This window comes from Lolium perenne, chromosome 5, assembly GCF_019359855.2.
Source record: "Lolium perenne isolate Kyuss_39 chromosome 5, Kyuss_2.0, whole genome shotgun sequence".
Taxonomy (NCBI): Eukaryota; Viridiplantae; Streptophyta; class Magnoliopsida; order Poales; family Poaceae; genus Lolium; species Lolium perenne.
Genome location: NC_067248.2, coordinates 186010849 through 186029470, shown reverse-complemented (window position 1 = coordinate 186029470; position 18622 = coordinate 186010849).

Below are 18622 nucleotides of genomic sequence, written 5' to 3'. Positions count from 1 at the left end.
TAAGACAGAAAAAGACAGTAGTCTAGCTAGTTAGTATGAACAAGGAAGTTCCAGGAGGTACTAATTAGACTAGTAGAAAATATGACTTATATTTTTAGCTCTAAAGAGAATTAGCATCGGTTATGCTACTACCGTAGACTAAAGGGTGCATTAGCACTGGTTCGTGCGGTCAGGACGTCGCAGAGGACCAATAAAGCTTTAGCACATGTTCGTGTGACACGAACCGTTGCTAAAGGGTTGTCGCCAGACACGTGGCAGGGGCGAAACCTTTAGCACCGGTTCGTGACACGAACCAGTGCTAAAGCTAAACATTATCACTGTTTCTATACACGAACCGGTGCTAAAGCCCCCCTTTTTCCTATAAATTCAGCTCACCCCAACCAACCCTCTCTCTTTTTGTTTCTTGGTGGAAGGTGCGATGATTGTGTGCTTGTTTGTTTTTCTTTCCTATGCACATAAGGTGCTCGATTAAATGTCTGAGAGAATGATGCTGCTTGATTTCACACAAAACAAAAATGATATGAGGTGCCAGAGCGATACTTAAGATTTCTCCTCTTCCTTTCCTCCTCGATCAAGGTAAGCAACTTTACCCTTTCATTTGTACAGTGGTTATTTCACTATTTATGATGTTTGGTAATGATTTTTTGATAAACTTAATTATATGATGTAGATGAACCGGCGGCAATGGATGTACGTTGACCGACGCCTACCCGAGTTCACTGCGGACCTGAAAGATTTTCTTTGTGTGGCTGAGGAAAACCCACAGGCAGTTGGTTTTATGTGTTGTCCATGTTGATTGTGGGAACTTAAAGCAATACTCTAGATGGCAAGTCCTTCACTTCCACCTGTTGTGGAAAGGTTTCATGCCCAACTATAATTGTTGGACCAAGCATGGAGAAATAGGGGTTATGATGGAAGACAATAAAGAAGAAGAGGATGATGATATGTACCGTAAATATGGTGATACTACAATAGGGCATGATGAAGATGAAGATGCAGGGGAAGCTGAAGATGAAGAGGCATTAGATGAGCCCGCTGATGATCTTCGTCGGGCCAGCGCTGATGCACATAGAGAAGCTGAAAGTGCAAATGAGAGGCGGAAGTTAAAGGGCATGTTAGAGGATCACAAAAAAAAGTTGTACCCAAATTGCGAAGATGGCAACACAAAGCTCGATACCACAATAGAATTGCTGCAATGGAAGGCAGAGGCTGGTGTATGTGACAGACATTTGAGAAGGTACTGAAAATAATGAAGAAGAAGTTTCCAAACGATAACGAATTGCCTGACAGTACGTACGAAGCAAAGAAGGTTCACTGCCCTCTAGGATTAGAGGTGCAGAAGATACATGCATGAATTAATGACTACATCCTTTACCGCGGCGAGGAGTACGAAAATTTGGAAAAATTACCGGTATGCACTGCACTGCGGTATAAGATCAGACGAGATGACCCTGTTGATGTTGAGGGTGAGCCCCCAGGAAGACGGTTCCTGCCAAGGTTATGTAGTATGCTCCTATAATACCACGGTTGAAATGTCTGTTTAGAAACAAAGAGCATGCTAGGTTGTTGCGATGGCATAAAGAAGACCATAAGAAAGACGAGATGTTGAGACACCCTGCTAATGGGTCGCAGTGGAGAAAAATTGATAGAGAGTTCCCGGACTTTGCAGGTGACGCAAGAAACTTAAGATTTGGTCTAGGTACCGATGGCATGAATCCTTTTGGGTAGAAGAGCTGCAGTCATAGCACCTGGCATGTAACTCGTACCCCCCGCTCCAAGTGTATCCCGATATCCTGGAGTGCCTTGATCCGGAGATGGTAGAACTACACAAAGATGAGGCAGATGCTCACGGCATAAGTATTCCTGAGTACTTAAGCCAGTTCGATTTCCCCACGGGTGATGTCCAATTAGCAAACAAATACCGGTACGGGGAACCTCTTGTCAGATCTGAGGAGGTGCAGCATCTACCAACACAATGTGAAAACTGCATAAGTGGTACTTGGCTGCCTATAAGGAAAGTCGGAACTAGATCATGCTGGAAATCAAAGATGAGCACTACGGACGTGGAAATGATGTGATAAACATCAATTTTTCTGAATTATTTCAGTTATTCAATCAAGACGCTCTCGACAAATCTTTGATCAGTGCCTAATGTCTGTAAGTATTTTTTTATATAATTAAGTCTACTGCGGCTCGTCCATTGCATGCATAATTATACTCACTATATTATGTAGAATGAAGATCTGTGAATGTCAAAAAGGACAAATCTATGACATTGGGTTCGTTGACCCATATACCGTGCATGAGCATAGTGTCCAACGCTATGCCAAGGACATGGAGGATAACTTGCTATCGGCGTTAAGGCAACACACACACAAAAGGGAAATACTATTTCCTTACAACTTCGCGTGAGTGTTATTGTCTTGAACACATTAAATCTATTTCGCTTTCTCCATGTTAAGTGTAATTGATGAGTTACGCATGTGCGTAGGTTTCACTTTATCCTGCTAATCATTGAACCTGATGCCAGAATAGTAGAAGTCATGGACTCGAAAAGTAAACCCCTTGCGGAGTGGGTTGACATGGCTGATATCCTCTAGAGGTAATTTCAATCATTATGGCTGTATATCGACAACTTTTGTTTTTTCCCGATATCAAGTAATTCATAACTCTTTTATTAATTTTCTTTGTCGGGCAGGGCATGGAAACGAATTACCAACAAGGCTCCGGGTGTGTGGAAAAGCGAGCTTGAACTTAAACATATACCGGTAAGTACTATTAGCTAAGCCCGCGCATCTCTTTGGTTCTAGTTTCAATAACTTCTAGCAACTGAGCGTGTACGAGCAATTCAAAAAGAATTGGCGGGATTCTTACTTGAGCAAGTCATAGATCCAATCGGAGAATACTGTCAGCGCCAAATCAATTTTGGAAAACGATGATCCATAGAAATTATATTGTACACATATATGCTTGAACGTGGCTAAGCACGATGAAAGTGGTCACTTTGATCTATATATTCATAACGATGTTTTGTGTAATATAATGGTTTTCTATATGTGTGCATTAACGTGTTTCAAATGGGTGTGGAGGCAGACTCTGTCGCGGCAGCGTTTTGGTGAACTTTCCTGCCGCGGCAGGTAAGCGCACCAAAATGCTGCCGTGGTAAAAACATTTTGCACCGATTCGTGTTACGAACCGGTACTAAAGGTCCTTCGCCCGAGCGTTCGGCAGCCAGCCACGTTTTTTTGAAATGGGGGAAATATCGCCCCAGCTTCTGCATCCAAATGATGCACACGACTTTTTATTAGATTATTCACGAAACCTTACAAGAAATGATACAAAAGATCAATCTCGAAGCAACCTAATGATGTCTACGCACGCTTCTATTCTTGTAGACAGTGTTGGGCCTCCAAGAGCAGAGGTTTGTAGAATAGCAGCAAGTTTCCCTTAAGTGAATCACCCAAGGTTTATCGAACTCAGGGAGGTAGAGGTCAAAGATATCCCTCTCAAGCAACCTTGCAATTACGATACAAGAAGTCTCTTCTGTCCCCAACACACCTAATACACTTGTCAGATGTATAGGTGCACTAGTTCGGCGAAGAGATAGTAAGATACAAGTGATATGGATGAATATGAGTGGTAATAACAATCTGAAATAAATATGGCAGCAAGTAAACATGCAGTAGAACAGTAAATAAACGGAGATTCAATATTTGGAAACAAGGCCTAGGGATCCTACTTTCACTAGTGGACACTCTCAACAATGATCACATAATAAAACTACTCTACACTCTCTTGTTGGATAACAAACACCATTCATTGTGTAGGGCTATAAAAGCACACCTCAAGCCGGAGTAAACAAGCTCCACAACATCCGGAGTTCATATTAAAGTAACCTCTAGAGTGCATAATAGATCGTTGCAATTTAGACCGAGTACTAACATAGCATACACACTGTCAACAATAGCTATGAAAGGGGGAATAAATCGCATCAATACTATCATAATAATAGTTAACTTCATAATCTACAAGAGATTACAATCATAACCTACGCCAAGTACTACATGATGCACACACTGTCAACATTACATCATGGAGGAGGAATATACTACTTTAATAACATCACTAGAGTAGCACATAGATTAATAGTGATACAAATCTCATGATCACATAAAGATCACACCATGGGAGAGAGAGATGAACCACATAGCTACCGGTAGAGCCCTCAGCCTTGGGGGAGAACTACTGCCTCCTCATCATGGGAGACATCGATGGCGATGAAGATGGCGGTGGTGTCGATGGAGATGACTCTGGGGGCAATTCCCCGTCCCGGTGGCGTGCCGGAACAGAGACTTCTGTCCCCCAAAACGGAGTTTTGCGATGGAGGCGGCGTCCCTGGAGTCTTTCTGGAGTTTCATCAATTGGTATCAAGTTTTTAGGTCACGAGGGGTTTTATAGGCGAAGAGGCGGCGCAAGGAGGTGCCTGGGGGCCCACCCCATGGGGCGGCACGCCCCCCCTGTAGGCCGCGCGAGCCTATGGTTTGGAGGCCCTGGGCCTCCTCTCCGGCTCCCCTTCGGTGTTCTGGTCCGTCGCGGTGAAATAAAATGTTTGGCTTTTGTTTCGTCGAATTCCGAGAATATTGCCCGAACAGCCTTTCTGGAACCAAAAACAGCAGAAAACAAGAACTGACACTTCGGCATCTTGTTAATAGGTTAGTTCCGGAAAATGCATCAAAACGATATAAACTATGAATAAAACATGTAGGTATTGTCATAAAAGTAGCATGGAACATAAGAAATTATAGATACGTTTGAGACGTATCAAGCATCCCCAAGCTTAGTTCCTACTCGCCCTCGAGTAGGTAAACGATAACAAGGATAATTTCTGAAGTGACATGCTACTATCATAATCTTGATCAATACTATTGTAAAGCATATGAGATGAATGAAGTGATTCAAAGCAATGGTAAAGATAATGACTAAACAACTGAATCATATAGCAAAGACTTTTCATGAATAGTACTTTCAAGACAAGCATCAATAAGTCTTGCATAAGAGTTAACTCATAAAGCAATAAATTCTTAGTAGAAAGTTTTGAAGCAACACAAAGGAAGATATAAGTTTCAGCAGTTGCTTTCAACTTCAACATGTATATCTCATGGATAATTGTCAACACAAAGTAATATGATGAATGCAAATAAGCAAGTATGTAGGAATCAATGCACGCAGTTGACACAAGTGTTTGCTTCTAAGATAGAAAGAAGTAGGTAAACTAACTCAACATAAAGTAAAAGAAAGGCCCTTCGCAGAGGGAAGCATGGATTACTATTTTTGTGCTAGAGCTTTTATTTTGAAAACATAGAAACAATTTCTCAACGGTAGTAATAATTCATATGTGTTATGCATAAGACATCCTATAAGTTGCAAGCCTCATGCATAGAATACCAATAGTGCTCGCACCTTGTCCTAATTAGCTTGGATTTCCATGGATTATCATTGTATAACATATGTTTCAACCAAGTGTCACAAAGGGGTACCTCTATGCCGCCTGTACAAAGGTCCAATGAGATAGATCGCATTTGATTTCTCGTTTTTGATAGATCTCAACTAAGGACATCCATACTGGGACAACATAGAAAACAAATAATGGACTCCTCTTTAATGCATAAGCATTCAACAACAGATAATATTCTCACAAGAGATTGAGGATTAATGTCCAAACTGAAACTTCCACCATGATACATGGCTTTGGTTAGCGGCCCAATGTTCTTCTCTAACAATATGCATACTCAAACCATTTAATCATGATAAATCACCCTTACTTCAGACAAGACGAACATGCATAGCAACTCACATGATATTCAACAAAGGTGTAATAGTTGATGGCGTCCCCAGAAACATGGTTACCGCTCAACAAGCAACTTATAAGAAATAAGATACATAAGCGACATATTCTTTACCACAATAGTTTTTAAGGCTATTTTCCCATGAGATATATATTGCAAAGACAAGGAATGAAATTTTAAAGGTAGCACTCAAGTAATTTACTTTGGAATGGCAGAAAAATACCACATAGTAGGTAGGTATGGTGGACACAAATGGCATAGTTTTTGGCTCAAGGATTTGGATGAACGAGAAGTATTCCCTCTCAGTACAAGGCTTTGGCTAGCAAGGTTGTTTGAAGCAAACACAAGTATGAACCGGTACAGCAAAACTTACATAAGAACATATTGCAAGCATTATAAGACTCTACACTGTCTTCCTTGTTGTTCAAACACTTCACCAGAAAATATCTAGACTTTAGAGAGACCAATCATGCAAACCAAATTTCAACAAGCTCTATGGTAGTTCTTCATTAATAGGTGCAAAGTACATGATGCAAGAGCTTAAACATGATCTATTGAGCAAAACAATTACCAAGTATCAAATTATTCAAGACAATATACCAATTACCACATGAAGCATGTTCTGTTTCCAACCATATAACAATGAACGAAGTGGTTTCAACCTTCGCCATGAACATTAAAAGTAAAGCTAAGAACACCGGTGTTCATATGAAAAAGCGGAGCGTGTCTCTCTCCCACACATGGATTGCTAGGATCCGAATTTATTCATAGAATGAAAATAACAAAACGAAAATAAAAGCACACAAACGCTCCAAGTAAAGTACATAAGATGTGACGGAATAAAAATATAGTTTCACTAGAGGTGACCTGATAAGTTGTCGATGAAGAAGGGGATGCCTTGGGCATCCCCAAGCTTAGATGCTTGAGTCTTCTTGAAATATGCAGGGATGAACCACGGGGGCATCCCCAAGCTTAGACTTTTCACTCTTCTTGATCATATTGTATCATCCTCCTCTCTTGACCCTTGAAAACTTCCTCCACATCAAACTCAAAACAAACTCATTAGAGGGTTAGTGCATAATTAAAAATTCACATATTCAGAGGTGACACAATCATTCTTAACACTTATGGACATTGCTCAAAGCTAATGAAAGTTAATGGAACAAAGAAATCCATTCAACATAGCAAAAGAGGCAGTGTGAAATAAAAGGCAGAATCTGTCAAAACAGAACAGTCCGTAAAGACGAATTTTTTAGAGGCACTTAACTTGCTCAGATGAAAATGCTCAAATTTAATGAAAGTTGCGTACATATCTGAGGATCACACACGTAAATTGGCAGGTTTTTCTGAGTTACCTACAGAGAGGCCTACTCAAATTCGTGACAGCAAGAAATCTGTTTCTGCGCAGTAATCCAAATCTAGTATCAACCTTACTATCAAAGACTTTACTTGACACAACATTGCAATAAAATAAAGATAAGGAGAGGTTGCTACAGTAGTAACAACTTCCAAGACACAACAAAACAGTAGCAAAATAAAAACATGGGTTATCTTCCAAAAAGTGCTTTCTTTATAGCCATTAAGATGGGCTCAGTAATTTTAATGATGCACTCGCAAGAAATAAGAGTTGAAGCAAAAGAGAGCATCAAAAGCAAATAAGAAACACTTTTAAGTCTAACCCACTTCCTATGAAAAGGAATCTTGTAAATAAACAAGTCATGTAAGCATAATGCAACAAGCATAAAAAGGCAACACAAGCGCAACTTCAAGATTCTCAACATAAAAAGGGGAAACTTAATATTATTAAGATGCATAACCATGTTTTCCTCTCTCATAATAACTTTCAGTAGCATCATGAACAAACTCAACAATATAACCATCACTTAAAACATTCTTATCATGGTTCATATGCATAAAAGTATCATTAATTTTGGCATAAGAAGAATTCTTCTCATTAATAGTAATTGGAGCAGGATCATTATCAAGAATTTGAACATGATAAACAAGTTGCATACTAAGGGAATTGTTTTTGGCAATCCCATCATAACTATGACAAGTTTCATAAGGGTAATTATAACCTATGTCATAGAATTCTTTATAATAATTGTCAAAGATTGGAGGCATAGTGTTATCATAAGAAATAGAATAGTTATCTTCCACAGTATGTTCATTTGTAACCTTACCATCATCGTTACTAGAAGGAGATGCATCAAACATATAATCATTAGTAGCAAAAGGATTTTCAAACACCTCATCCCCAAGCTTAGAGCTTTCTATATCATTATGGGAAGAAGCATGGATAGTACTAATACTATGGCAATTATTAACATCATCATTTTCAGAATTAGTTTCCCAGAGATTTTCAATATCAAAAGTAGTGTGCTCTTCTAAATCATGATCACTAATGTAGGTAAAGGGCATAGGAAGATCATTGTACTCAGATTCATTATCATAATAATCATTAGGAGCAACATACTTACGGTTACCTATCGTTATCTCATACACGGGGGGATATGCCGTTACCTCTTTCTTTTTATTTCCCCTCTTCTTCTTCTTTTTCGTTCCCTTCTTCTTCTTCTTCTTCTTCTTCTTCTTCTTCTTCTTCTTCTTCTCTTCCTTCTCCTCGTTCCCTTCTTTAGGAGGAAGAGGCTTGAAGGGAGGCTTCTCCACAGAACCTGATTTATTTCCAGAAACAATAGAAGAAACTTGGGAGGATTCCTCCTTTTCATTAATAAGTTTAAAACACACAGCGGTCCTATCATATTTTGGCAAAGTGTCATCTTCTAAAATATTTTGTATGTAAGTATTTGTATGGCAATTATCAATGCAATAAGAAAGACACCCATGCAGGACACTATTAATAACAAGATCACTCATATGTAACAAAGAAATTTTTCTTGATAACTCTTCACACCCCAAAAATAAAGTAAGTTCATCATGCTGATTAGGAAGGATTTTCATCATCACAATACAAATTTGCAGCACTCATGGGGTTCGAATTATCCTTGGAGGAGCATTGAAAATTAAAATGACCCACTCTATGGCAAAGTTCACAAATAAAAGGATAGAGGGCACACACTTTTTCACCAAGATCATCTAGAGCCCTAAACCACTTTCTAGTTTTTTCATTCCTATGATGGATACAATATTCATCTTCGATTTTATTGATTCCACAAGGTCTATGCATTCCACAAAAATTAACATGCTTATAAGAAATAGTATTTTCAGAAGTTTGGGCATGTTTATTGCAATCATTAACAACAATTTCATTTTCCATGCAAGTGTCTTTGACAGGTTCATGATACATGTACCAATTTTCTTTAGGAACATTAATATGAGAAGCAAAGGCTCTATAGCAATCGACCATAATTTGAGAATCAAGACCATATTTAGCACTAAGCTCTTGAAAATCAACAGTTTGAGTGAAAGACTTAATGCATTTATATTCATAGTTTATACCTGATTCTTTACCTTTGTCGTTCTCCCAATTTTTAGTATTCTCCTGAATTCTTTCAAGAAGATCCCATCTAGATTCAACCTCCTTGCTTGTGAAAGATCCCTCCAAACATGCATCTAGATAGTCCTTGTGGTGTCCTGAAAGCCTTGCATAAAAATTATTAATAATAACATTACTGGGGAGCTCATGAATGGGACATTTGAGCATTAGTGACTTCAATCTCCCCCATGCTTGGGAAATACTCTCTCCATCACGAGGATAAAAGTTATAAATGTAATTCCTATCAATATGCACTTCATGAGGAGGATAAAATTTAGAATAAAAGAGAGGTACAATTTCCTCCCAACCAAGAGATCGACCATTCTTCAGCATCTTATACCAATGCGCCGCTTTACCAGACAGCGACATAGAGAATAGTTTCTTCCTCACTTCATCCATAGAGATACCTGCACACTTGAATAACCCGCATAATTCATGCAAAAACAGTAAATGATCTCCAGGATGGACAGTTCCATCCCCTTCATAGCGGTTATCCATAACATGTTCAATAATTTTCATAGGTATTTTATATGGAATACTTTCAACAGGTGGATTTAAAATATCATAAGCATCATTAGAGTTATCGCATATGGGAGATAAAGTATTATCAGAGCAAATTTTCTCCCCTAAAGATGGGCAGCTAAAAAGATCATAAAAACTAGCTTCCCCAAGCTTAGACTTCTCCATAGCATTAGCAGTAATTGCGTTCATACTAATAACATTGCTACTAGCATGCAAATAAGGTTCCATAGGTTTTTGTAACATCCCAAATTTCAATAAAAGAAAGTTAGAAGAATTCCAGAGAGCAAAATTTCAAACAAACAAAAACTTTTTAAACTACATATAGTGCCATGCATAGGACTTGTGCATTTGAGTGATATGCCATGATGATTGTTATTATGTGTATAAGCTAAACCCTAAAACCCTAATGTGATCATGAGAAGATCACAAACCAAATAAATCAAAAGAAGAAAGAAAATCAAATAAATGCAAAACCCTAAAAACCCTCACATATGCTCTATGGCATTTTTATAAATTTTGACCCTAGACCAATTTGGTCTTCACCATTAGTTGAATGATGTTACTAAACACTTATTACAACTTTTGGAATCAAAGGATCACAATTCAAATGAATTTCAAATACAAAACTTGCTCACATATGATAATGGTCAAAACTGCAAATTATAGTCTGATCACTACTTTGAGCCATTACAATTTAATTTTCTCAAACCAAACCTTGCTAACTCTTTGCACCTCATCCAAGACAACATCAAGGTGAACACTTTTTGTAAAGATCACCATGCCAAATTCTTTCTTGATCATGAGCTATGCTCAACCAAAGTTGCAACATTTTCACATATGTAACAATCTCACACTTATCAATTTTTGCAAAACTTTGAAATCAACAATTCCACCACCACCTCTCATCATCTCTGGTCATTTAGAACTCAACCAAACACACACATTTCAAATTGGGCAACCATTTGAATTAAATCAAATTTGGACAAAATTCACAAATTACAACTATGGAACTATTTGACACTATTTGAAATAGTGATCTACCTCATCAACTCTACCTAAACCCTAGTCCAAATTGTCCCCTGGTTCCCTCTCAACCTTAATGGCACATAGGAACCCTAAGGAGAGAGGCATAGCAAGCTATGGCATGGCCATGCCGGTCACATGCCACACGTCGAGCCACCCCTCCCCCCTTCCTTCTCCAGCCACGGCCACCATGTCCCAGAGCTCCACCTTGCTTCCCTAGCACCACCTAGCATCGCCATTGTCGAGGAGGACGGCGACCGTCGCCGGAATCCGCGTGCCCAGATCCTCCCAGGATGCCGTGGGCGTCGCACGTGCGCACGCCGCGGGCATCACTGGACACGTGCCGCCTGGCCACCTCGAGCATCCCCTGGCCCCTCCCTCGACAGGTTGAGCACCGCCGTGACACCTCAGCCGCGCCAGACACGCTCGGAACCCAGACCCGTGACCGCCGGCGCCGGAGACGACGACATGTTCCCGTGAACGCCGCGACAATCGTGGAAGCAATGCGACCCAACCAGCCACCGCCCGACCAAGCTGTCGCCGCCAAACGACTCGCCAGGAACCGCAGAACAGCGCCATGATACGTCTCCAACGTATCGATAATTTCTTATGTTCCATGCCACATTATTGATGTTATCTACATGTTTTATGCACACTTTATGTCATATTCGTGCATTTTCTGGAACTAACCTATTAACAAGATGCCGAAGTGCCGATTCTTTGTTTCATTGTTTTTGGTTTCAGAAATCCTAGTAACGAAATATTCTCGGAATTGGACGAAATCAACGCCCAGGGTCCTATTTTGCCACGAAGCTTCCAGAAGACCGAAGAGGAGACGAAGTGGGGCCACGAGGTGGCCACACCCTAGGGCGGCGCGGCCCCCCCTTGGTCGCGCGGCCCTGTGGTGTGGGGCCCTCGTGCCGCCTCCTGACCTGCCCTTCCGCCTACTTAAAGCCTCCGTTGCGAAACCCCCAGTACCGAGAGCCACGATACGGAAAACCTTCCAGAGACGCCGCCGCCGCCGATCCCATCTCAGGGGATCCAGGAGATCGCCTCCGGCACCCTGCCGGAGAGGGGAATCATCTCCCGGAGGACTCTACGCCGCCATGGTCGCCTCCGGAGTGATGTGTGAGTAGTCTACCCCTGGACTATGGGTCCATAGCAGTAGCTAGATGGTTGTCTTCTCCCCATTGTGCTATCATTGTCGGATCTTGTGAGCTGCCTAACATGATCAAGATCATCTATCTGTAATTCTATATGTTGCGTTTGTTGGGATCCGATGAATAGAGAATACTTGTTATGTTGATTATCAAAGTTATGTCTATGTGTTGTTTATGATCTTGCATGCTCTCCGTTACTAGTAGATGCTCTGGCCAAGTAGATGCTTGTAACTCCAAGAGGGAGTATTTATGCTAGATAGTGGGTTCATGCCTCCATTGATATCTGGGACAGTGACATAAAGTTCTAAGGTTGTGGATGTGCTGTTGCCACTAGGGATAAAACATTAGTGCTATGTTCAAGGATGTAGTTACTAGTTACATTACGCGCAATACTTAATGCAATTGTCTGTTGTTAGCAACTTAATACTGGAGGGGGTTCGGATGATAACCTGAAGGTGGACTTTTTAGGCATAGATGCATGCTGGATGGCGGTCTATGTACTTTGTCGTAATGCCCAATTAAATCTCACTATACTCATCATAATATGTATGTGCATGGTCATGCCCTCTTTATTTGTCAATTGCCCAACTGTAATTTGTTCACCCAACATGCTGTTTATCTTATGGGAGAGACACCTCTAGTGAACTGTGGACCCCGGTCCAATTCTCTATACTGAAATACAATCTACTGCAATACTGTTCTACTATTTTCTGCAAACAATCATCTTCCACACAATACGGTTAATCCTTTGTTACAGCAAGCCGGTGAGATTGACAACCTCACTGTTTCGTTGGGGCAAAGTACTTTGGTTGTGTTGTGCAGGTTCCACATTGGCGCCGGAATCCCTGGTGTTGCGCCGAACTACATCCCGCCGCCATCAACCTTCAACGTGCTTCTTGGCTCTTCCTGGTTCGATAAACCTTGGTTTCTTTCTGAGGGAAAACTTGCTGCTGTGCGCATCATACCTTACTCTTGGGGTTCCCAACGAACGTGTGAGTTACACGCCATCACGCCACGCCCTCGCCTAGCTTGCTAGCTCGCCGGAGACGCCGCGAGCATGTCGACCACCTCACTGCCCCGTAGCACCCTCGTGCGCCTATAAAAGGAGACCTCCCCTTGACGATCTGAGCACACCACCGCACTCACCACCTCTCACTGCTTCTCCACCACCGCTCCACCCATCGAATCGCCACCGGAGCAAGGCCAATCGGAAGATCACCGCCGCAGAAGCTCTGCAGCAATCGCCGGCGATCCCGACCACCTCAGGCGACGCCACTGCTACCAGGAGACTCGCCGTCGTCCACAACTTCACCGAGCACACTGCCAACCCTCGCTGGAGCCGCCGTAAGCTCTCCGACCCCCTACCCTCGCCGCCAGACCCTCGGCATCTCACCGGAGAAGATGATGCACTGGCACCGTCCGATCCTGTTCTAATCCTACGCCTCTGTTTAATCCATACCGTTTTGGCGTTTAAACGTCGCTGACAGGCGGACCCCACCCTATCAGGCAGCCCGCGCATCTCTGGACCGTGGTGGGCTGGACTGGGCCGTTTTAATTCCAAATCTGGCCCAGTTTAGTTTCCCGCCGGCCCTTTTAATTCAAATCTCATTTAAACAATTCCAAACAATTTCAATACTGCCCAAACTTTGAAATTAAATAGATTCAAATTGGCTTAACCAAATTCAATGAATTTTATGTTGTTGGAAATCTAATGAAAATATCTACACAATGCCACTGGTCCCATGCCAAGATTAGTTGTAGAATTAATTTGATAAAAAGAAGAAGGCAGGGACTTTTCCCTATTCAAACAATTATTAAAAATCAACCAAAATAGATATTAAGTTAATTCCAACTCTAATAGCTCACATTTGACTTACACTAATTGATTATGCAATAAAATGGTGTGGTCACTTTGCATGATCATGCCCTAGTTTAATTAATGGACAATATGGCTAGTTTATGTAGTTGATATTGTCTAAAACTATTAAGTAAAGGATATGAAGTCTTATACTTCATTTAAACCTTGTCTCACATGAATTCATGTGATGTTTGGACCCCTGGCCAAACTCACTTATATGAATTACTTGGAGATTTAAATCATATGTAGCACTATTAAATAGTATGAGGTGGTCTACCTCATTTAAATCATTTTCTCAAATGATAATGATGAATGTTTGACTTAGGTCAATATAAGTTCATATATGATTGTTTGAGAAATTAAATCTTAAGAAGATTTCAATGAGAGGAAATTATTTCTCAAGAACCCTATGGAAACTATCATTTACATATTAAATAAAAAGAAGTAAATTCTCCTCAAGCAACACAACCCATGCACCCTAATTAGATTATTTGTGTGCATAGAATAGTTTGTGTGTTTATATGTGATACATGGAATAGCCATTGAATTAGTGAGTAATTATACTCGTATTCAAATTTAGACGCTAGCACCGGAGAGTACACCGAAGAAGAAGGTTGCTACCAAGAGGAGGAGGAGAATTTTGAGAACTGCTGATACGTCTCCGACGTATCGATAATTTCTTATGTTACATACCACATTATTGATGATATCTACATGTTTTATGCACACTTTATGTCATATTTATGCATTTTCTGGAACTAACCTATTAACGAGATGCCGAAGAGCCAGTTGCTGTTTTCTTCTGTTTTTGGTTTCAGAAATCCTAGTAAGGAAATATTCTCGGAATTGGACGAAATCAACGCCCAGGGTCCTATTTTGCCACGAAGCTTCCAGAAGACCGAAGAGTCAACGAAGTGGGGCCACGAGGTGGCCAGGAGGGTGGCCGGCGCGGCCCCACCCTTGGCCGCGCCGTCCTGTCTCCTGGGCCCCTCGCGACGCCCCCTGACCTACCCTTCCGCCTACAAATAGCCTTCGTCGCGAAACCCCCAGTACCGAGAGCCACGATACGAAAAACCTTCCAGAGACACCGCTGCCGCCAATCCCATCTCGGGGGATTCAGGAGATCGCCTCCGGCACCCTGCCGGAGAGGGGAATCATCTCCCGGAGGACTCTACGCCGCCATGGTCGCCTCCGGAGTGATGTGTGAGTAGTCTACCCCTGGACTATGGGTCCATAGCAGTAGCTAGATGGTTGTCTTCTCCTCATTGTGCTTAATTGTCGGGTCTTGTGAGCTGCCAAACATGATCAAGATCATCTATCTGTAATTCTATATGTTGTGTTTGTTGGGATCCGATGAATAGAGAATACCATGTTATGTTGATTATCAATTTATATCTATGTGTTGTTTATGATCTTGCATGCTCTCCGTTATTAGTAGATGCTCTGGCCAAGTTGATGCTAGTAACTCCAAGAGGGAGTATTTTGCTCGATAGTGGGTTCATGTCTCCGTGAATCTGGGGGAGTGAGAGAAACCTCTAAGATTATGTATGTGCTGTTGCCACTAGGGATAAAACATTGATGCTATGTCCGAGGATGTAGTTATTGATTACATTACGTGCAATACTTAATGCAATTGTCTGTTGTTAGCAACTTAATACTGGAAGGGGTTCGGATGATAACCTAAAGGTGGACTTTTTAGGCATAGATGCATGCTGAATAGCGGTCTATGTACTTTGTCGTAATGCCCAATTAAATCTCACAATACTCATCATAATATGTATGTGCATGGTCATGCCCTCTTTATTTGTCAATTGCCCAACTGTAATTTGTTCACCCAACATGCTGTTTATCTTATGGGAGAGACACCTCTAGTGAACTGTGGACCCCGGTCCAATTCTCTATACTGAAATACAATCTACTGCAATTGTTCTACTGTTCTCTGCAAACAATCATCTTCCACACTATACATCTAATCCTTTGTTACAGCAAGCCAGTGAGATTGACAACCTCGCTGTTTCGTTGGGGCAAAGTACTTGGTTTGTGTTGTGCAGGTTCCACGTTGGCGCCGGAATCCCTGGTGTTGCGCCGCACTACATCTCGCCGCCATCATCCTTCAACGTGCTTCTTGACTCCTACTGGTTCGATAAACCTTGGTTTCTACTGAGGGAAACTTGCCGCTGTGCACATCACACCTTCCTCTTGGGGTTCCCAACGGACGCGTGTCGAACGAAAAGACAATACGTCAACCACGCGCATCAAGCAAATTTCTGGCGCCGTTGCCGGGGAGATCAAGACACGCTGCAAGGGGAGTCTCCACATCCCAATCTCTTTACTTTGTTTTTGTCTTGCTTAGTTTTATTTACTACTTTGTTTGCTGCACTAAATCAAAATACAAAAAAATTAGTTGCTAGTTTTACTTTATTTACTATCTTGTTTGCTATATCAAAAACACAAAAAAATTAGTTACTTGCATTTACTTTATCTAGTTTGCTTTATTTACTACTGCTAAAATGGGTACTCCTGAAAATACTAAGTTGTGTGACTTCACAACCACAAATAATAATGATTTCTTATGCACACCTATTGCTCCACCTGCTACTACAACAGAATTCTTTGAAATTAAACCTGCTTTACTAAATCTTGTTATGCGAGAGCAATTTTCTGGTGTTAGTTCTGATGATGCTGCTGCCCGTCTCAATAATTTTGTTGAACTTTGTGAAATGCAAAAGTATAAAGATGTAGATGGTGACATTATAAAATTAAAATTGTTCCCTTTCTCATTAAGAGGAAGAGCTAAAGATTGGTTGCTATCTCTGCCTAAGAATAGTATTGATTCATGGACTAAATGCAAGGATGCTTTTATTGGTAGATATTATCCCCCTGCTAAAATTATATCTTTGAGGAGTAGCATAATGAATTTTAAACAATTGGATACTGAGCATGTTGCACAAGCATGGGAAAGAATGAAATCTTTAGTTAAAAATTGCCCAACCCATGGACTGACTACTTGGATGATCATCCAAACCTTTTATGCAGGACTGAATTTTTCTTCGCGGAACCTATTGGATTCAGCTGCTGGAGGTACCTTTATGTCCATCACTCTTGGCGAGGCGACAAAGCTTCTTGATAATATGATGATCAATTACTCTGAATGGCACACGGAAAGAGCTCCACAAGGTAAGAAGGTAAATTCTGTCGAAGAAACCTCTTCCTTGAATGATAAGATTGATGCTATTATGTCTATGCTTGTGAATGATAGGACAAATATTGATCCTAATAATGTTCCGTTAGCTTCATTGGTTGCTCAAAAAGAACATGTTGATGTAAACTACATTAAAAATAATAATTTCAACAACAATGCTTACCGGAACAATTCTAGTAACAACTATAGGCCATATCCTTATAATAATGGCAACGGCTATGGTAATTCTTACAACAATAATAGGAATTCACCCCCTGGACTTGAAGCCATGCTTAAAGAATTTATTAGTACACAAACTGCTTTTAACAAATCTGTTGAAGAAAAGCTTGGGAAAATTGATATACTTGCTTCTAAAGTTGATAGTCTTGTTGCTGATGTTGATCTTTTGAAATCGAAAGTTATGCCTCATGAAAATCATCATAATAAAATTGTTACTACAGCAAATGCCATCCAAGTTAGAATTAATGAGAATATAAGATTGATGGCCGAATTGCGTGCTAGATGGGAAAGAGAAGAAAAAGAAAAAGAAGATAATATAGCTAAAGTTTGGACTATTACCACCACTAGTAATGCTAATGCTACACAAGTTGCTGCACCTCCTACTATTAATGGTAAAATAATTGGTGTTGGCAATATTTCCACTTCAAATGCAAAGCGCGAAAAACAACCTGAAACTGCTAAAACTGCTGAAACTGCCTGTAATAAAGCTGCTGAAATTTTTTCCAACATTGGGGATGATGATCCCATTGCTTTAGATTATAATGGTTTGAATTTTGATGATTGCCACATCTCTGAAGTTATAAAGTTCTTACAAAAACTTGCTAAGAGTCCTAATGCTAGTGCTATAAATTTGGCTTGCACGAAACATATTACAAATGCTCTCATAAAAGCTAGAGAAGAGAAATTAGAACGCGAAGCTTCTATTCCTAGAAAGCTCGAGGATGGTTGGGAGACCATCATTAAAATGAAGGTCAATGACTTTGATTGTAATGCTTTATGTGATCTTGGTGCAAGTATTTCTGTTATGCCTAAGAAAATCTATAATATGCTTGACTTGCCACCATTGAAAAATTGTTATTTGGATGTTAATCTTGCTGATCATTCTACAAAGAAACCTTTGGGGAAAGTTGATAATGTTCACATTACCGTTAACAATAACCTTGTCCCCGTTGATTTTGTTGTCTTGGATATTGAATGCAATGCATCTTGTCCCATTATATTGGGAAGACCTTTTCTTCGAACTGTTGGTGCTATCATTGATATGAAGGAAGGTAATATTAAATATCAATTTCCTCTCAAGAAAGGTATGGAACACTTCCCTAGAAAGAAAATGAAGTTACCTTTTGATTCTATTATTAGAACAAATTATGATGTTGACACTTCGTCTCTTGATAATACTTGATACACACTTTCTGCGCCTAGCTGAAAGGCGTTAAAGAAAAGCGCTTATGGGAGACAACCCATGTTTTTTTACTACAGTATTTTGTTTTATATTTGAGTCTTGGAAGTTGTTTA